This window comes from Schistocerca piceifrons, chromosome X, assembly GCF_021461385.2.
Source record: "Schistocerca piceifrons isolate TAMUIC-IGC-003096 chromosome X, iqSchPice1.1, whole genome shotgun sequence".
Lineage (NCBI taxonomy): Eukaryota > Metazoa > Arthropoda > Insecta > Orthoptera > Acrididae > Schistocerca > Schistocerca piceifrons.
Window position 1 is genome coordinate 650,134,166 of NC_060149.1, and position 22,059 is coordinate 650,156,224.

The following is a 22,059-nucleotide window of genomic DNA, read 5'->3' on the forward strand; positions in this document are numbered from 1 at the left end:
TACCAGCCAGTGTCCCATGTACTTCACTTAGCAAACAAAGGCGATAAACTCAACCTGCTCGAAGCCCTGGAAATTAACAAACATCCTGCTCACAGTCCAGATCTCATCCTAAATTACCAGACACAGCTCAACACTTGCCCTCTCCTAAACTTCATATAATCATCTTCGTTGTTCATTACTTCCCATACGCTTTCTTCCTACATATTCCCATTTTCTTGTATTCATTAAGTGGTTTTGTTTTGTTGAAGCTGTCTTTGTATTCCACATAGACTGTAGTTTCAATAGTTAAGGCTTTCTTTTAGCTGGTACTTGTATTACTGTCCATGTTTAACACCCCTTGTAGTTGTCCAATCAAATACTGTTCATATTTTACTTTGCTCATTTATTTAATGAAAACTGTTACACAGCCACTGCTTTGATTGTAATGTTAATGTTAAAACGTAGTACCACCACAGTCTTAGACTGTAGGTTCCCTCAAACACCTCCATTTTCCTGCATTTATTTATTTCTGTTTATCTTATTGATATTGCTTAAGTTCCTTATGTATTCTGTATTTACACTGATAACTGTCTCTTTAATTGGTTGTGTATCACTCTCCATGTTTCATACCTCCTGATGAAGCCTTTTCTAGTACTAATTTTATTTTATCTTATTAGTTTTGTTTATTAATAGAAACTGTTATGTAGGCATGCTATTCCTATTTTGTGCTAAACGTTTTCCTGTCTACTCCATTGTTATTCATGTACAGTTCAGTTTTTACTTTTTTATTGCAAAGATGTTACTTACTGTATGTTTCTACGTCAGTCTAGATGTGTTACTTCTCTTCCAATGTTGTCTGCTAACATTTAACTTCTTTGGTGATAATACTCAGTAAATGTCTGAAGATGGCCTTGTAAGCCGAAAACCGGTTTACAATAAAAGTAATATTGTAGAACAAAACCAAACTCGTGCTTTTCATTTATTATAATGTTGTTCTACAAAGAACCGACGGAAGTTTCTGTTAATTTGATAAGTAGTGTATGTAAAAATGTAAACGTTTCCACATTTTTTTTTCGGGGAGGGTCACGACCTCCTTGCCCCTTCTTTCAATCCGCGTCTGTCTCAGCTGTGCACTAGTCCAGAGAGGTACAAGAAGATAGCTCTGAATTACAGAAGCCCAACTGTGGGCACACTTTTTCGGGACAAGGTGGTGCGCAATGTGACCTCGTGAGTGCAGCAGAGGAACTGCTTCCGCGGAAAAAAGAGAAATCATATGGCCCGACCGGCGTCGGATGCGAAGCGAGGCGTCGAGCGGAGAGCGGAGTGTCCGCTCTCATGCGGCGAGCGCAGGCTGGGAGCGCTGGAGGAATGTGTAGAGGGGAGGGCGGTCGCGTAACGGTGCCGCCGCCGCCGCCGCCGCCGTCGCTGCCGCCGTGGCCCCAGTGCAAGCCCGCGGCCACAGCAGCCGGTAAGTCGCCACTCCTACTGCCTAACTAAACCCGCTAACTCTGTGTCTCCGTTCGCAGACATTTCCCCAATGACTTCTCTCCTTGCTCATTCATCCACATACCAAACCGTGACATGTAAATATCTACGATCTCCGTGCTCGTGTTTCGGTTCTATCGAGTTTGTGGATAAAACCACACCAGCTCTACAAAATCCTATTACATCAAACGTCATTTACAAAGACATCGGACTTCTTTTTCATCATAGATATGAAGATCTTCTTCTTCATCTTTTGCTCTCCAGTGTGGCTCTTAAATAATGAAATCTATTATTTCTGGAACCAGATACTTTGTGGTTTTGATGTGAAGGGTATCGTTGCTTATTTTTTTCGGCACTGGTCATAATTTTTTCACATTTTGCTTCTCTAATATCCCAGACAAATCCTTTATTCGGAATAAATACGGTGTTGTTACTCACTTTCATCCAAATATGCGACAGTATAGCAGTATTAGTTCCTTTTTCTCACCTGCTCGCATATCGGACTTTAGCTGTTCGTAGCTGGTAGACAGTCGAAATACTACCCATCCGTGTCTCAGAATTATAGTACTTAATCTTTTTAAAGTCTTGTAACACTTTATACGGTCGGAAGTTTTGTCAGGTCAACAAACGTTCGGATGTGTCAGGTTTGTTTGTTTTGTTCTCCCGATATTTCCTGGAATATCCATGTTTCTTCTGAATTCTAAGCAATCGGTATCTCTCTTTCTGTTATGCTGGAATAAAAATTTTGCTGATGATGTTACGATAAAAAATGTTGCGTTTAGTAATGCAAAAGCAGATCACTTCCACAATTCCTATGTTGTGCTTCCATGTCGTAGGTTGTGTATAAGTGCTGAAATCAATTTGCGGCCCACTCCTCGTTGATCTTTCGTGTAGAAATTCAGAATTTCTGCTTTGTTAACCGTTACTACCACCGAATTTATGACCTTTAGTCATTCAGAACGCTTTACAATTCAGATTAACGTAGTGGATCATTACCTCCAACAACAATACCAACAATACTTCTAAAATCTTCATATGTTCTGGAACTTTTGCTATATAGGTCTGTGGCGTACTTTCTCCGTACATTAGTTCTTTGCTTAGTTAGTATCATAAATCATTTTGCACGATAAATCGTAATGACGTGCCATGAGTCATTTTAAATTCACATCAAAAATGAATTTGTAGATATGGTTACATGTTGGACATTTCTAAGTTTTTATGTTTTTTTTTTAAGAAAAAAGAAAAACGATATACAAATGTGCGTTACTAGTTCCTATCAACCACCAATTACACATTACAATAATAGAAATTCTTCTACGGAATAGAAAAAGAGCTGTCAAGCAGAAACTTTCTCAGTTTGTCTTCAAATTTTACTTTGCCGTCTGTCAAGACATTCTATATCAGTGGGTAAGTGATCAAAAAGTTTTGTTGCAGCATTGTGCAACACCTTTCCTGCTATAGACAATGTTAATGTGAAATAATGAATATCATTTTCCTGCTGGTATTGTAATTATGTACGTTATTGTTCCTTTTGAGCTGTAGTGGATTATTTATATAAAAATTCATGAGGGAATAAATATACTTTGAAGCAGTAGTCAGAATGCCCAACTCCTTAAACAGATGTCTACAAGATGATCGTGAGTGAGCACCACATTTTATACTTGCAGCACATTTTTTGAGCAATAAAGACCCTTTTTTTGAAGATGAGTTCCCCCAGAACGTTATTCCATATGACATCATTAAATGAAAACATGCAAAATATGTCAACTTACTGATTTTTCTCTCCCAAAAAACTGCAATGGTTCTAAGTGAAAACGTGACAGAATTAAGTTGTTTTAGGAATTCCAAAGTGTGCTATTTCCAGTTTAAATTCTCACTGATATGGTCATCTAAGAATTTTTAAGTTTCCTCATTACTTATAAATTCCCCATCATATGTTACACTTTTCGTTGGTGTAGTACCTGTAGATCTGCAGAACTGAATATGTTGTGTCTTTTTAAAACTGAGGGTGAGACCAATTGTAGAAAACCAGTCAATGATACTTTTAAGAGCTTTGTTTACCATTCCTTCTGTTTTTGTATGAATGTTTGAATTGATTACAATAGTAGCGCCATCTGCAAAAAAAAAAAAAAACTAACTCTGATTGTTGTATATTGGATGGAAGATTGTTTATATACATGAGGAATAATAGTGGACTTAAGATTGGGCTGTGAGTAACTTCATACATGATTTCCCCCAAGTCAAAATTATGTCCCCAGACTGTATTGGTTGAATTAATAAGTACAACTTCCTGCATTCTTTTGTTAGGTATGGCATTATCCATTGGTTGGCTATATCATCAATCCTACAAAACTTCAATTTATTAGGAGAATAGTGTGATTCACACAGTGAATAAGAAAGGCTTTTGCCCATAACTGTTTTCTAACAGTTATCTTCAATATGTTAATCAAGTCTTGAAAAAACGTTTTTGAATAGAAATTGTTAAAGTAAACAGACAAGATGTACTCATAACATTCATGTACAGAAATATTTATAGTCTAGTAAATTTCACTGTGACATTTTAAAGACATTTTATAGGGATAATGCGTTTTTGTTGATGCTATTAAGTTATTTTAGTGCCACATACAGAACATTTCCTAGGTTTGTAGGAATTATCTAAATAGAAACCCTGGCTTCTTTGACATTACTTTTAATAAACAAACATATTATTGGTAACTTAATGAACAATTTGTTCACTGATAGAAAATAGATAGCCTCACATTTACTAGGCAAGATTAATGTTGGATGTACTGGACCTAGGTTTATTCTGGACAGGTCTACAATTGCGTTTGAATTAGGCATCTTTCATGGAAATATTTATCTCTACTGTCTTGGACCATGAAAACATAGCCTTCTGCTGTTTAATAAAACATGCTATTCAAATAAAGCTCACCCAGTAACTTTACAAAAGCTGTCCATACCAAGAAGGAAAAAAATCAAATTAATTTATTTAAAAAAAGTTTGATTGTATTTCAAATACTTTATGTGACTCGTTTAGTACATGGTCTACTAGCATTACAAAATATTTCCTGTCGTCGTTGGTATATGTGAACTGTAAGCTATTCAAATATGTAAAATACGGAATTCTCATAAGCTCAATTTGATTGGTGTTTTCCATTCTCTTTTCATATAATAGTATTCCTAGTAAGTATGCCGTGTAAGTCACGAACTTGTATTGCACTTGTAATAGCAAATTAAGCTTGTCAATTAAATTAAGAACCGAACCAGAATCTTGCCATTCTAGACGACAACGCCTCGTAAAAGAGATTTCACAATAGCTCCTCCCAAGGCTCAGGCATTTCGCTGCGTGGGAGGAGCGCCGTTCCTAGTTAGGTCACTGCTAGAGCCGAATGACGTAGAGTCTTTAAGACCTCAGCCATTACTGGCTGGGGTACAGGTTTGACGACGCCAACAATTTCGACTTGGACTGGCCATCGCCGCTAGGCTGCCAACACACACCGTAAGCTCTGGGCTTGTTTTACTGCCATTAGGCACTACGATAGTCACAAAGGGTAGTGTTCGATGCTTTCTTGCGTGATTTACGACTAATAGCACTATAAAGCCTGTATAAAAACGCTACGTCGCCAGAGGGGTCAGGTCTGTATAGAAATCGTTGTCCAGGAGGGAAGCAGATTATCCGTTTTACATCGGAACTTCTGTATGCACTCATGTCCACGAGATTTGATGTTTACAATAAAAAAAAGAGCCATTGCACTTGATGCTTGAGAAAGATCCTATATTAGCTTGTGGCTGGCACCTATCACTCGACTCGCTTGAAATGTCAAATTAAAAATGGCTCTAAGCACTATGGGACTTAACATCTGAGGTCATCAGTCCCCTAGAACTTAGAACTACTTAAACCTAACTAACCTAAGGACATCACTTACATTCATTCCCGAGGCAGGATTCGAACCTGCAACCGTAGCGGTCACGCGGTTCCAGACTGAAGCGCCTAGAACCGCTCGGCCACAACGGCCGGCCGTCTCGGATCGCAGTGGACTGGAGTTGTACCCGCACAAAGGCTGTATTAAAAAAAATTGTGGTGTGAACTTGAAGGTATGCTTGGACATCTTGTACAGCGAGGTGGCGCAGTGGTTAGACACTGGACTCGCATTCGGGAGGACGACGGTTCAATCCCGCGTCCGGCCATTCTGATTTAGGTTTTCCGTGATTTCCCTAAATCGCTCCAGGCAAATGCCGGGATGGTTCCTTTCAAAGGGCACGGCCGACTTCCTTCCCCGTCCTTCCCTAATCCGATGAGACCGATGACCTCACTGTCTGGTCGCCTTCCCCAAAACAACCAACCAACCAACCAACCGTAGCAGCCGCTTGGTTCCGGACTGAAGCGCCTAAAACCGCTCGACCACAGCGGCCGGCCTTGAAATGTCGATAACAAAATTATTTTAATCGAAATATAGTGTATATTTTATAGATAAAAGTCCGCCGGCTGAGTGTATTTCGTTTTTATTTTTCATTTTTATTTTCGATACTTTTTCGGAGCGAATATGCGGATAACTTGTAGCGCCGTAGTTTGCTTTTCATTAGCGTCCATGTGTTTCTTCCTTTCATCTAATAATGTAACAACTCTCATGTGCGACAGCTTGACGAGGTCATGACAAAAAGCCTCAAATAAAAACGAAAAAAAAGAAATACAGAGAGCCACCGGATTTTTATTCATAAAGAGTATCTTTCACTGTCTCTGTACACCTCGTGAATCCATTATGGATTCGTTAGAAAAGATACTGCGTGGGCAGAGGTCTTACGACATAGCAGTTATGACGCCGTAATATCCAAGTTGTGGGGAAGCAGGGTGACATACATGGATGGCGTTACACGCGGTTAGAGCCTTGGAACATTAGAGGCTGGCTGCAGCCAGTGCGAGGTAAGCTGGCAGTTGAACGTCGCATGTAGAGGCAGTCGAGATGATTCCAAGAGGGAGGAAAAATTAAACAGCAGTACAGGCAACCCCGAGCATATGTAACAACCCAAGGATAGGACGGTTATCTTACCTCAATCCTGTGGTGCGCATGTCCTCTGCAGTGGACAACTGTTAGTGCCGCTTCTTTGGCGTTTTCAGTCAGTCCTGAGGCTACAAATGCACACAATCTACTCCAGTGGGTACTCCCTGCTTGTGCTGTGCCGTGTGCATTTGCAGCCTCAGGACTGACTGAAAACGCCAAAGAAGCGACGTTAACAGCTGTCCGCCGCAGTGGAATGTGTACCACAAGGGCCGGCCGGTGTGGCCGAGCGATTCTAGGCGCTTCAGTCCGGAACCGCGCGCCCGCTACGGTCGCAGGTTCGAATTCTGCCTCGGGATGTGTGTGATGTCCTTAGGTTAGTTAGGTTTAAGTAGTTCTAAGTTCTAGGGGACTGATGACCACAGATGTTTAGTCCCATAGTGCTCAGAGCCATTTGTGTACCACAGGGTTAAATGCCCTGAACGTCCAACGAGCACAGAACTATCTCTGACTAGAGAAGGAGAAGTAATGGATAAGGATATCAGCCATGTCCTCTTCAAGTGAACCAATCCAACATTCGCCGTTGTCGATCTAGGGAAGTCATCGAGAATTTAAATCTAGATGATCAGACAGGGATTTGAACCCTGCTCCTCCTGACTGTGAGTTTGGTCTGCTAACTACTGCGCCAGCGCATTCTGGCTAGGTATCTCGTAGCAGCCTGGCTCACGCTTACACCATCGAACTGTTTCTCGTCGCCTTCCAGAGATCGTTCTATATGCTTGGCAGCCCACAAAGTGCATTCACCTCACCAAAACGTACCACGTGATTGGACTCATGACAGGTGGATAACGTCCTGACAGCGGATTAGCCCAGTGAGTGATTCGCTCATGGTACACGTTAAAATGCAGCCAACGGTAAGTGGGCGTTACTGCGATAACACTTCGTAGTGGTCAGTACCATATTAGGCCACCGCAGCATGTGTTCAGCGGTCTATGGAGATGGAATCCTGCAAAGGTGTGTGTGGCATATGAGCCTGGCTGTTGTATGGTGCACAGAAATATCCTACCTGGTGGACGAGAACACCACACAACTAAATTAGGCAGCTCGTTCTCCTTACTTGAATGTGTTGGACAAGTATGAGGCACTGCAGACCCAAGGACTGTAGATCAAACAGCACCACCACAGACATGTACTGACTTCTAGATAACAGCTGTAAGTGCGTTACAAACCGTGCTGGATGGGCAGGACCTCGGTGTGGCGAGCTGCCATGCTTACAATATTGCCGTTAGAAGGCACCACATCCCGCACTGACGTTCTGAACACAACTGACGGAGGCGCACCACACACAGTAAATGTGGCTGGTTTTCCGAGATGAAGTGCGGTTCACGATTACCAAGGCATCTTCAATACTACGGATATAAGCAACAATGTTGACCTGCTGCGTATACGAGAGCAAAGAATGGGCAGCAAAACTCTGAAACATTTGAAGTGCGTCTGTAATTGGGTTGCCAACGGCCTTGCCGCAGTGGTAACACCGGTTTCCGTCAGATCACCGAAGTTAAGCGCTGTCAGGCTGGGCTAGCGCTTGGAGGGGTGACCATCCGGTCTGCCGAGGGCTGTTGGGAAACAGGGTACACTCAGCCCTTGTGGAGCAAACTGAAGAGCTACTTGCTTGAGAAGTAGCGGCTCCGGTCTCGTAAACTGACATACGGCAGGGAGAGCGGTGTCATGCCCCTCCATATCCGCATCCAGTGAGATCTGTGGGCTGAGGATGACACGGCGGCCTGTCGGTACCGTTGGGCCTTCCAAGGCCTGTTCGGACGGAGTTGTAATTGCGTTCCCCTTGTTAAAACAGTTATTGCAACTCAGAGTGAATGTCACGCGAAGTACATGTACCATAACAGGGTCAAGAAGGCATAAATCATTCCAGCTGTCTACGTCTAAAATATAAGTTTCAAAAGTGAGATGCAAACTAGTAATGCGTAGTTAAGGACTAGTACGTGCAAGTAGAGTTGGGTAAATTTCCTTTATAGTACGTCTGTCACATACAGCTTAGAAATGATGAATGCTGAAGTGACGAGTGTCAATTCTTTAGCAAGAAACAAATGTGAATCGCTATTGTATTGAAAATTTGGAGCGCAAGTTCAGTATAGAACTTTAACCAAGTACTGCTAAACCAACAGAACATTATCAAAGTCGTAACGCATTTTAGTGATGCCTGGTGACCGCCAACTTAAAATATTGATTTTGATATCGGAGAAACCCAACGATTCTATCAGCTAGTCACCAAGTTACCACAGCCATCCGCACATATTTTGTTGCAACCATCTTTTTCAGCACTCATTTTACCACAGGAAATCGCTGCGTCAGCCACCTGTGTAATGGAGGCAAAGATAAACCTACATCCTCTGTGCAGTTCGCTGTGTCTCCAGTCGTGAACGGGACATGGCGGCTTGTGTGCGGTGTTCAGCTTATCAACATGCCTCAAGCCTCGACTTTGGGTGCGTTCTCATTTTACGGCAAGAACAATTGTTAGCACGGGATGTTGTCCTCCGAATTATCGTAAAGCGACATTATTCCAACACTCAGCTGCTATCGTTAAACACAAAACATTGAAGACTTTCCTCGTTGTGGTCTCCCGCTCTTAAGAATACCAGCTAATGACCGCTCGTAGCTACTCCAAATAGAACGCGACATTAAGAGGCAATTGCGAGGGCTTGACAGTACGCATGAGTCACCACACGGGCAGGTGAGTCTGTGCCTTCTCATAAACAAGAGTAAAAACCTTCCATCACCGAGATACCCAAAGAAGGTGGGCAAATGAGTGAGCACCTGGAATGGGACCTGGTGGATTATTTTCACTGACTAGTGCAGGATTTTTCTGACGCCTGGTATCATCGTACAGGGTGGGGGCACAAAGTTACCGATTTGCGTCTCGGGCATGCTGTCCCATGCGTTTAGCACAGGTGGATGAGTCATACTGTAGGCTAGTTCATGTACAAAGGAAGGGCGTCTCTCATCGCTGTCGAGGGTAAGTAAGGGCTGTGCACTACCAAGAAAGGATCCTCCAATTCTTGCCATCCCTACGGCCAACATAGCGGTGATGGGTTCGTCTTTCGAAAGTATCAGCGATCAATTCACCTTGCAAGATGATAATGACCGAGCACACTGAACCCATATCATGTATGCCTCCCTCCAATAGGAAGGAATGAAGCAATGAAGAAAACAGAGCGGTTTGTGCTGACATTGAAGCGAAGAAACATAGTGTTGAGCATTAGTCAGTAGCACATTTTAATTTCACAAATGCACAAAGTTGTGCATTTTTGAAGAGTGTGGCTTTATTTTGGCTAATGTTTTTATCTCTCAGCAAAGTTTGTTTTTCACGGTCCAGTCACATTAATGTGACCACCGTCAACGTTAGACGTCATTGTGCAATAATCACTCACGGACGGCAGGTGGCAGCACTAATAGTGGAGGATATATACAGTGTGTCGAGTGGGGGTTGGGTTGTTTGGGGAAGGAGACCAGACAGCGAGGTCATCGGTCTCATCGGATTAGGGAAGGACGGGGAAGGAATTCGGCCGTGCCCTTTCAAAGGAACCATCCCGGCATTTGCCTGGAGCGATTTAGGGAAATCACGGAAAACCTAAATCAGGATGGCCGGACGCGGGATTGAACCATCGTCCTCCCGAATGCGAGTCCAGTGTCTAACCACTGCGCCACCTCGCTCGGTGTGTCGAGTGGCCCGGGAGGTGGGGAGGGGGGGGGACGCGGAAAAAGCGCGGTCGTTGTTGTATTTGGGGAACAAAGCGATATATTTGACGTCCAAAAAGGCATGATCATTGGCTTTCGAGGCAACGATGGAAGCATTGCCGAAACGGCTAAGTTTGTAAACTGATTGCGTGCCACCATGGTTAAAGCGTGCCGTGAATGGCAAAATGGCACTATCCAAAATCGACGCCGAAGCAACTGTGGCGCACCACGCTCATAGATGACAGGGGCGGACGACAGCTGCGGCGACGTGTACGGGCGAATAGACGTGCAACTGTTGAGCAGCTGACCTCCAGATGAACCAAGGGGCCACCAACAGTGTCTCCCCAACAATCGTTCAGCGAATGTTGCTGCGAATGAGCCTCTGCAGCAGACACCTGGTTCGTGCACCCATGTTGCCTGCTGTTCATTGACGACGAAACTGAAATTTGAACGCCAATACTGCAATTGAACTTTCACTGAATGGCGACAGGCGACCTTTTCAGATGAATCACGTTTTATGCCCCATCGGACAGATGGGCATTGGCGTGTACGGCCGCGCGACAATCGTCGGAATGGTCCAGGCAGGAGGAAGCATTATGGTCGGAAGAATATTTTTGTGGCGTTCCCCGGATGATCTCATCATCCTGATAGGTACAATGGATCAACGCAGGTACGCATCTAGCTTTGGGGACATGTCCATCCATACGTGCAGTTTGTTTTCCCTCGACGCGATTGCATCTACCAGGAGGAAAACGCAACGTGTCACACTACTCGCACTGTGCGTGCGTGGTTAGGAGAGCACCAAGATGAGTTCATCATACTACCCTGGTCACTAAACGCACCGGATTTAAATCCAATCGAGAATCTATTGGAATACTTCGATCGGGCTGTTCGCACCATCGATCCTCAGGAGTGAAGACTAACACAGCTGGCCACGGCACTGGAGTCGATACCTCCAAGAACCTCACTGTCACTCTACCAGTGCACCCAAGCTGTAAAAGGTGGTTATTCAGACTTTTGACAAGTGTTCACATTAATGTGTATTGTTTCGTAAGGCTTATTTTTTTTTCATCTTCTACTATCCATGAATGTAAGCCCGCATGCGTTCACGGATACGCAAGTGGTATAAAACGTTTTCTGAGCAGTTCATATTGGAATCTAAAGGGGTATAGAACACGTGGAAAAACCGGATGTTTCAGTATAGCAAAGGCCTCCATGCATCTGCTAATGTGACGCATTTTAAATGCCATGGTACCCAAATGCTTAGAGGCTGCATTTTTCACTGAAAGGAAAAATTTGAAAACTTGTGGTAAGACCTTATGGGACCAAACTGCTGAGGTTAGCCGGCCGGAGTGGCCGAGCGGTTAAAGGCGCTACAGTCTGGAACCGCACGACCGCTACGGTCGCAGGTTCGAATCCTGCCTCGGGCATGAATGTGTGTGATGTCCTTAGGTTAGTTAGGTTTAAGTAGTTCTAAGTTCTAGGGGACTGATGACCACAGCAGTTAAGTCCCATAGTGCTCAGAGCCATTTGAACCTTTTTTTTTTTTTTTTGCTGAGGTTATCGGTCCCTAAGCTTACACACTATTTAATCTAACTTAAACTAACTTACGCTAAAGACGACACACACATCCATGCCCGAGGGAGGACTCGAACCTCCGGCGGGGGGAGCTGAGCGGACCGTGACAGGACGCCCAAGACCGCGCGACTACACCGCGCGCCGCATTGAAAGGAATATTTCAGCGTTGTTGAACCTAAGAGCCTACCATTCCCAGTGTCAGTACATAAGTATTTGCTGCACAATTCGCGACCTTCCCATTTTCACAACACGTTTCACTTTACCTGCCTTCCCCAATGAGGTGCCATAGTGGTCGAAGTGTTCGGTACCAGCGAGACTCAAATCCCCGCCCAGCCACCCCTGTTTAGGTTTCCCTTGGCCTTTCTACATCATTTAAAGCGGATGCCGAGTTGAATATCCCAATAAGACCACGGCCAAAATCGTCCTCTATCGTTTTAAAACTGTCAGCTATAAATCGTCATTACGATTTTTGGTTCAAGTGGTCAGTGAAACACATAATTGAGCTAATCCCTCTTCAAGAACTACGACGTTGGCAGGACGTTCGACGCAAACCTTCATCCTTTCGTCTCCCGCCACTGTCAGGTTTTTTTCTGTGGGAAACTAACAGTGCTCGACAATTTAGCAAATGCTTTCTTGTCTGGGTCCACATATTTTGGAAGGAAGACGTTGAAGGATGGCTGCCAAAATGGATTGCGAGCAAGACTGATAGGTTACTGTACAATCAGTGGTTGTCTCCATCGTAGAGATAGTCTCCAGTATGTTGTCGATCACACATGTACATTGCACGAAACACGTGAGACATTAGTTTGACAGCCCTTACAGCAACTAAGAACCTAAGATGTGACAGTTCACCTACAACGGAACTTCCACTCTTTCGGAAGTAGGGGGTGCAGTGTCGTTGCTTGACCGAGAACAGAAGACCAGAATCGTCAAGAAGATTCCAGTATTCAATTTTTTGTCCCACAGGCTCCGCAAAATTAACTTTAGAAATGAGATCGTGTAACAACGTAACCTGCTGTTAAAAAGTGTTCTTTAATAAACGACCAGTTTCGGTATTTGACGTTTTCCAGCACAGCTTGGGTGAAGAGCAAAACTTACACTGGAATAAAAATTCGCCTGGGAACGGCCTAGGGAGTAAACATACTTATTTAATACTGAATGCTTTTAATAGCAACTTACGTTATACATGATATTAGAAGTTTGGAATATAATCAATATAAAATATTTTTCACGAAATAAATAGGTCTGTAGATTGATTTGGGTCGTGACACATTGCCAAGAAACACAGTAGTAAAGCAATGATTTTTCGTAGCATCGCCAGGCAGGGTGTAAATTTCTTCCGGCATTGTATTAGCCTACCCTGAAGAAAGACGCTAGTGAATTCAGTTTCATCTCCATTCATAGAACTCATCTCTCTACATACGCATATTTAGCATTGCCTGAGACAAGTTGTAGTACACGAAGACCCTCTTAAGGGTTGTTAGAACATCTCGTTATACACTCCTGGAAATTGAAATAAGAACACCGTGAATTCATTGTCCCAGGAAGGGGAAACTTTATTGACACATTCCTGGGGTCAGATACATCACATGATCACACTGACAGAACCAGAGGCACATAGACACAGGCAACAGAGCATGCACAATGTCGGCACTAGTACAGTGTATATCCACATTTCGCAGCAATGCAGGCTGCTTTTCTCCCATGGAGGCGATCGTAGAGATGCTGGATGTAGTCCTGTGGAACGGCTTGCCATGCCATTTCCACCTGGCGCCTCAGTTGGACCAGCGTTCGTGCTGGACGTGCAGACCGCGTGAGACGACGCTTCATCCAGTCCCAAACATGCTCAATGGGGGACAGATCCGGAGATCTTGCTGGCCAGGGTAGTTGACTTACACCTTCTAGAGCACGTTGGGTGGCACGGGATACATGCGGACGTGCATTGTCCTGTTGGAACAGCAAGTTCCCTTGCCGGTCTAGGAACGGTAGAACGATGGGTTCGATGACGGTTTGGATGTACCGTGCACTATTCAGTGTCCCCTCGACGATCACCAGTGGTGTACGGCCAGTGTAGGAGATCGCTCCCCACACCATGATGCCGGGTGTTGGCCCTGTGTGCCTCGGTCGTATGCAGTCCTGACTGTGGCGCTCACCTGCACGGCGCCAAACACGCATACGACCATCATTGGCACCAAGGCAGAAGCGACTCTCATCGCTGAAGACGACACGTCTCCATTCGTCCCTCCATTCACGCCTGTCGCGACACCACTGGAGGCGGGCTGCACAATGTTGGGGCGTGAGCGGAAGACGGCCTAACGGTGTGCGGGACCGTAGCCCAGCTTCATGGAGACGGTTGCGAATGGTCCTCGCCGATACCCCAGGAGCAACAGTGTCCCTAATTTGCTGGGAAGTGGCGGTGCGGTCCCCTACGGCACTGCGTAGGATCCTACGGTCTTGGCGTGCATCCGTGCGTCGCTGCGGTCCGGTCCCAGGTCGACGGGCACGTGCACCTTCCGCCGACCACTGGCGACAACATCGATGTACTGTGGAGACCTCACGCCCCACGTGTTGAGCAATTCGGCGGTACGTCCACCCGGCCTCCCGCATGCCCACTATACGCCCTCGCTCAAAGTCCGTCAACTGCACATACGGTTCACGTCCACGCTGTCGCGGCATGGTACCAGTGTTAAAGACTGCTGTGGAGCTCCGTATGCCACGGCAAACTGGCTGACACTGACGGCGGCGGTGCACAAATGCTGCGCAGCTAGCGCCATTCGACGGCCAACACCGCGGTTCCTGGTGCGTCCGCTGTGCCGTGCGTGTGATCATTGCTTGTACAGCCCTCTCGCAGTGTCCGGAGCAAGTATGGTGGGTCTGACACACCGGTGTCAATGTGTTCTTTTTTCCATTTCCAGGAGTGTATTATCAGAATCAGTTCACCTGTAATACTTTCAGTGAAATGATGTTGTTGGGAGACTTTTCTCGCTTTTGAAGAAGAATTCTCTGGAATGGAAGTACCTGGATGTTCACCTTGAGTATTCGAACGCTGAGGCAGCCATACACAGCGACGTACTTCACGCGTCACGCTGTGATTAATATGCTCAGTTCTGAAGATGGCCGATAAAATCCGAAACCGCAACTGTGACCGAAGTAAATAAGCATGTATAACTATCCATTCTGTTAAACTGATCTTCAATGTTCTTTTCCATCTCTGACACAATTACCAAGTCATCGGGTAACCTCAAAGTTAATTTTTTTCCTCCCTTATCTTCAATTTTCTTTCTTAAGTCGTCATTAGTTTTCTGTACTGCCTTACATATTCCCAGATTTAAAAACATAAGGGATAGACTACAAACCTGCCTCACTCCTCTCACAAGCACAGCCTCCTTTCCACGACCGTAGACTCTTTCGCTATCTAGTTAAAAGGGACGTATCGTCGCTTTTGTGTTAGTCTCCTATCCTTTTCATGACAATTCATTTGTTTTAGCTGACAATTGGGAGTCTATAAACTTAGGGAAATAACATATTCTCGTCCTCTGAGAAGATTTTATGTGCTGATTTTTACTTTACAGTCCAAACTGCAGGTCAGGAACACTTTCTCAATTATTTAAGCAACTGGTGAGTTTTCAGGATTTCATATTTGGTGGTAACCTGAAATGGCTGCCACGCTAAAGTGGACTAAGAGCGAATACCTCGTAGCATTAAACAACTTACGTGATTCCATCGTGTATCGTGGACTGCATACAGAATAAATTCGCTCTAGCTTTTAAAAGGCCTTGCTTCCCTCTTCTGTGATGACATGATACACAGATCAGCAAGATCTACGCATATGAAAAAGCAAGACGCATCCAACATGCGGGGACAGATCCGCCCACGGAGACATTCGGAAGTAACCTTTTACCTATCGTCTGCGCCAAGGCTCGTAAGCTGCTCGTAGTCATATCATGGCAACTTTTTGTGATGAGGAAGGAGCATAGGTTCTTGTCTGTTTCACAATCCCCACCAGACTGATTCGCTCTTCGCCCAATGATATAACGAATTTTTATAAGTCGATGGGAAACGACGAGTCTTTTGTTCGTCTGTTTCAAAGCGTGACCTACTGGTATTTTGTGGGACTAAGGTTATTGTCTCCAGCCTGGACTGGATCCGATTGACGTCTTGATCTATTTGTGAGATAAAGCTTATCTTAGATCTTATAGTGTACAAGAAAGACTTATCAGAGAACGTATTTTTATATCGATACATTAACTTAATTTATACGGTTATTACAGCTAGACGGTCGTCTTCACGTGGGTGCTACCTCTACTAAGAACATTTTGTCAGAAATAAGGTCCCTAATAAATTATCCGTGTTTGATGTAATATTTAATGTGACCTTGGGCGCAATGGAGCAGGTCTGATGTTGGCTGTACTTTCTTTTATGCTCTGATTCACTAAGTGCTCTTCAGTTTGTGTGATGCCAGTACAGAAAGTTGTTCAGAGTCCTCAAGATTCCCTATGAGGGCTACAAAAGCAGGGAACCGAGCTGTCGTGCTTTAATTAGTAGGTCACATAGACAGAAAGGAACTGCGCTGTGTTACGCTGCAGCCAAGCACAGCTGGGACTCTCTCTGTTGTTCCGCTGGCTGCTCCCAGCAGCCGAGAAACAGCCCCGTCTTAGCTGGAGAGGGGATGGCTGTAAGCGAGCAACACTACCAGGCCCGTATGTATGTGTCGTGCTTGCCGACGAGAAAAAGTGAATCAAAGCGACTGCAGCATAGGGTATTGTCTTGTGATTCAGGGATTCCTGTTGTGACAAGAAGCCTTTACTGGGGCAGCGTGCTAGCGTCAATGTGCCGCGTTTTATTTGAGTGTGTTATATTTGCTGCATAGAGTGCAGCCATACCACGCCTGGGGACATGGCAGTATCTTGCCTATAAAAGTCGTGGGGCTACATGCCTGGTACCAGCTTTTCAATTTGACACTGCTTCGGCAGCTAGCTGTCATTTTTGTCCCTGATTAAATCGAGCGGTTTTCCATTTGGCATTACGAACCTTTTTGAAGCCCAATCTATATCTTCCCTCTTAAGAAAAATCCGAGGTGTTCACCTGAAATCGAATCTGGGACCTCCTCGTAAGTAACCTGCGACGCTACACACTCAACTACGGTACAATTTTGTGTGGCACGAAGGAAAACAGGAAGATAAGGTTCTAACGTCCCGTCGGGGTCGTTAGAAACGGAACACAAGCTTGGAGTGAGAACACAAGCTTGGAGTGAGGACGTGTAGGGAAAAAAATCGGTGTGCGCTTCTCGAAGGAGCGGAGACAAGGTGCCCCATGGAAGTGCGATAGGACCGCCGTTGTTCTCTATATACATAAATGATTTGGCGGACAGGGTGGGCAGCAATCTGCGGTGGTTTTCTGATATCGCCGTGGTGTACGGCAAGGTGTCGAAGCTGAGTGACTGTAGGAAGATGCAAGACAACTTAGACAAAATTTCTAGTTGGTGCCATGAATGCAAGTTAATGCGGATGAGTAGGAAGAACAAATCTGTAATGTTTGGATACAGTATTACTAGTGTCCTACTTGACACAGTCAACACGTTTAAATACCTGGGCGTAACGTTGCAAAGCAATATAAAGTGGAACGAGCATGTGGGAACTGTGGTAGGGAAGGCGAATGGTCGACCTCGGTTTATTGGGAGAATTTTAGGGAAAAGTGGTTCACCTATGAAGGAGACCGCATACAGGTCGCTGGTACGACCTATTCTTGAGTACTGCTCAAGTGTTTGGGGTCCGTACCAGGTCAGATTGAAGGAAGATATCGAAGCAATTCAGAGCCGCGCTGCTAGATTTGTTATCAGTAGGTTCGAACAACGCGTAAGTGTTATGGAGATGCTTCGGGAACTCAAATGGAAATTCCTGGAGGGAAGGTGACGTTCTTTTCGAGAAACACTATTGAGAAAATTGATAGAACCGGTGTTTGAACCCGACTGCCGAACGATTCTACTGCGCGAACGATTCTACTGCCGCCATCATACAGCGCGCGTAAGGCCCACGAAGGTAAGATACGAGAAATTCGGGCGCATACGGAGGCGTACAGACAGTCGTTTTTCCCTCGCTTTATTTGTGAGTGGAAAATACAAGTAGTGGTATAGGGTACCCTCCGCCAAGCACCATGCGGTGGCTTGTGGAGTGTCTATGTGGATGTAAAATCTCGACATCTTCCTTAAGTAAATTATGGAAATAATGGAAAGCCAGCTGCTGCAGATTATGGATTTAAGAAGACTGAACATCTAAGGCCATCAGTCACCAGGACAGAGTCCATGTACCCAATCTGTCTGCGTATAGAGTAAATTCTATGTTCAAGTGTCAGAAAGTTTTCCAAATGTTTGAGTAACATGTATGTGAGGCTGTAAATGGGTACCAGCCCAGTATTCACGTAATGGGGTGTGGAAAACCGCCTAAAAACCACACTCAGGTTGGCCGGCACGCTGGCCCTCGTCGGAAACCCGCCAGGCGGATTCGAACTGGGGCTAGCTCGTCCCATCCTGGAAGGGGACACTTTAACGTGCATAGATATCTGGACGGGAGAAATAACGGAAAACCAATCTGGATTGTCAGATGGGTATTTGCTCTCTAATGCGGAGTATCTGCGGCACCACTCTTCGTTGGAAATTTGGAAATTTGTGGTAAGGTCTTATGGGACCAAACTGCTGAGGTCATCGGTCCCTATGCTTACCCACCATTTAATGTAATTTAAACTAACTTACACCAAGGACGTCACACACACCCATGCCCGAGGGAGGACTCGATCCTCCGACGGGGGGAGCTGCGCGGACTCTTGGTTGTCTGTATTTTATCTGATGATGAGATAATGGCGGCAAAAATTTATATGTCGTTGAACATCTCCTTATACACTCCTGGAAATGGAAAAAAGAACACATTGACACCGGTGTGTCAGACCCACCATACTTGCTCCGGACACTGCGAGAGGGCTGTACAAGCAATGATCACACGCACGGCACAGCGGACACACCAGGAACCGCGGTGTTGGCCGTCGAATGGCGCTAGCTGCGCAGCATTTGTGCACCGCCGCCGTCAGTGTCAGCCAGTTTGCCGTGGCATACGGAGCTCCATCGCAGTCTTTAACACTGGTAGCATGCCGCGACAGCGTGGACGTGAACCGTATGTGCAGTTGACGGACTTTGAGCGAGGGCGTATAGTGGGCATGCGGGAGGCCGGGTGGACGTTCCGCCGAATTGCTCAACACGTGGGGCGTGAGGTCTCCACAGTACATCGATGTTGTCGCCAGTGGTCGGCGGAAGGTGCACGTGCCCGTCGACCTGGGACCGGACCGCAGCGACGCACGGATGCACGCCAAGACCGTAGGATCCTACGCAGTGCCGTAGGGGACCGCACCGCCACTTCCCAGCAAATTAGGGACACTGTTGCTCCTGGGGTATCGGCGAGGACCATTCGCAACCGTCTCCATGAAGCTGGGCTACGGTCCCGCACACCGTTAGGCCGTCTTCCGCTCACGCCCCAACATCGTGCAGCCCGCCTCCAGTGGTGTCGCGACAGGCGTGAATGGAGGGACGAATGGAGACGTGTCGTCTTCAGCGATGAGAGTCGCTTCTGCCTTGGTGCCAATGATGGTCGTATGCGTGTTTGGCGCCGTGCAGGTGAGCGTCACAATCAGGACTGCATACCACCGAGGCACACAGGGCCAACACCCGGCATCATGGTGTGGGGAGCGATCTCCTACACTGGCCGTACACCACTGGTGATCGTCGAGGTGACACTGAATAGTGCACGGTACATCCAAACCGTCATCGAACCCATCGTTCTACCGTTCCTAGACCGGCAAGGGAACTTGCTGTTCCAACAGGACAATGCACGTCCGCATGTATCCCGTGCCACCCAACGTGCTCTAGAAGGTGTAAGTCAACTACCCTGGCCAGCAAGATCTCCGGATCTGTCCCCCATTGAGCATGTTTGGGACTGGATGAAGCGTCGTCTCACGCGGTCTGCACGTCCAGCACGAACGCTGGTCCAACTGAGGCGCCAGGTGGAAATGGCATGGCAAGCCGTTCCACAGGACTACATCCAGCATCTCTACGATCGTCTCCATGGGAGAATAGCAACCTGCATTGCTGCGAAAGGTGGATATACACTGTACTAGTGCCGACATTGTGCATGCTCTGTTGCCTGTGTCTATGTGCCTGTGGTTCTGTCAGTGTGATCATGTGATGTATCTGACCCCAGGAGTGTGTCAATAAAGTTTCCCCTTCCTGGGACAATGAATTCACGGTGTTCTTATTTCAATTTCCAGGAGTGTACTATCCCGTAGTAGGACGAAGAACCGGTGTTTTTCGGAAATGTAATCAACACTTTGGGGAGCGGCATGTCTGCCGGGGTAGGGGGAGGGGCGGGGGCGGCCTCGATCATCAGAGATGTGGGGAAGACCTTGCTTGCGGTTACTGAGGATGCAAGGTGCAGTCATCTGCAGTTGTGACTCATGTCGGCATCAATGACACCTATCGTTTGGGTTATGAAGCCATTCTCATTTCATACTGGTAGCTGGCGGATGTGATGAGGTCTACTGGCCTAGCTCGCATTGTGCAAGCAGAGCTTACAAATTACAGTATCGTATCCATAATTTATCGAGGATCTTTGGACTGGAACCGAGTGGATAGTCTCAGCCAGAGGCTACGTCGACTGTGTGGCGGTATTGGCTCGCTATACCTGCGTTACGGGATGAAGAATTATAGAATTCGCCTTGATAGGTCAGGGGTGCACTGCACAGAGAAAGCAGCTGTTCGAGTAGTGGAAGACTCGCCGACTGGACATGGTTTTTTTTAAAGCTCAGCGAGAGTATGGGGTCCTCTGATAAACACTGGTCAGTCGATACGTAGAGAGCGAAATCTGATCACTTAAAGAGTTAAGACACTTCGGATGTCAAGATTTTAGCAGTAAATTGCCGATGCATTCGTAACAAAGAGAATAAATTTACCGCACTCTAGGAAAGCTGTCGCGCTCAAGTTATATTCGAAATCCGTAGTAGAAAGATGGTTCAAATGGCGCTAAGCACTATGGGACTTAACATCTGAGGTCATCAGTCCCCTAGACTTAGAACTACTTAAACCTAACTAACCTAAGGACATCACACACATCCGTGCCCGGGGCAGGATTCGAACTTGCGACAGTAGCAGCATTGCGGTTCTGGACTGAAGCGCCTAGTAGTGGAAAGATCAGAAACATTTAACGAGGTATGGAAGGCATATCGAAAAGGCAGGTTGAAAGTCAGAGGAGGCCTTGGGGAGGGGGGGGGGGGGGGGGGTAGGGGGTGTTCATTGCAGTCTAAAAAAATATTGTGTCCATCGACATTGAAATTCAGTCTGACTGTGAAGTTATCTGGACACGAAGATCCGGCCTAGGTGAACTCAAGTTCCAGGCCACCCAATTCCGCTTTAATAGTTACAGAACCATTCCAAGAAACCATACGCTTATTAGCGCGTAAGTACCCCATCAAGCAATATAACAATGGAGTTCAAAATTGAAGGACGAAAGTAACTGTCGCAGGATGTGTCACTAACACGTAACATTGCTCGATGAAACTTGCTCCGTACATAAAAGAACTGCTACAGTGTAGCGCAGAAGATGACCGGAAGATATTCGAAATGAGACGAACAGAAATGACACTTTTATTCAAAGATAATAATTACTCTTATGTCACTGCAGTTTATGATGGTCCCTTTGGCATTAAAAAAGGCCGGACAGGGTTCTTAATAGGGTGTGTAACCACCACGGACGCAATGCATGCTCCCACGCTGGCCACAAGATTGGCAAGGAGATCTTGTGGTAGGGCGTTCCATTCCTCCAACAGTGTACTTCACAACTGCTGAATGGTAGTTGGCGCATGTGAACGTAATGCGATACGTCTCCCTAATTCATCCACACGTGCTCGACGAGATTAAAGTCTGGGAAACAGGCAGGCCAGTCCATTCGCCGAACAATCTCTCTTTCCAAGAGCTCCTGCGCCTGCGATGTTCGATGAGGCACTGTCGCTCATTGTCATCCATAAGTCAGCGCCGAATGCACCCCTGAAAACACGCACATGGGCAAGGAGTACTGTGGCACAGTTACGTTACCAGTGAGTGCACTGTCTTCATTGAGATGGAGGCCAGTATGACCATGCAACATTATGTCTCCCCACACCGTAACAATCGGACCAACAAGCGATCACGTTCAAATCAATGAACACGGCGCACTCATCGGTCAACGTAATT

At 45.9% G+C, this 22,059-nt stretch overlaps 1 protein-coding gene across 1 annotated transcript in view; it reads left to right on the forward strand.

Moving 5' to 3' along the window:
- Positions 1–1,316: 1,316 nt before the first annotated feature.
- LOC124721706 (RNA-binding protein 12-like) overlaps positions 1,317–22,059 on the forward strand; it is a 101,611-nt gene continuing 80,868 nt past the window's right edge. The window contains exon 1 of the mRNA XM_047246792.1: positions 1,317–1,447. The gene's annotated coding sequence lies outside the window, so the exon portion shown is untranslated. The remainder of the gene's footprint in view (positions 1,448–22,059) is intronic.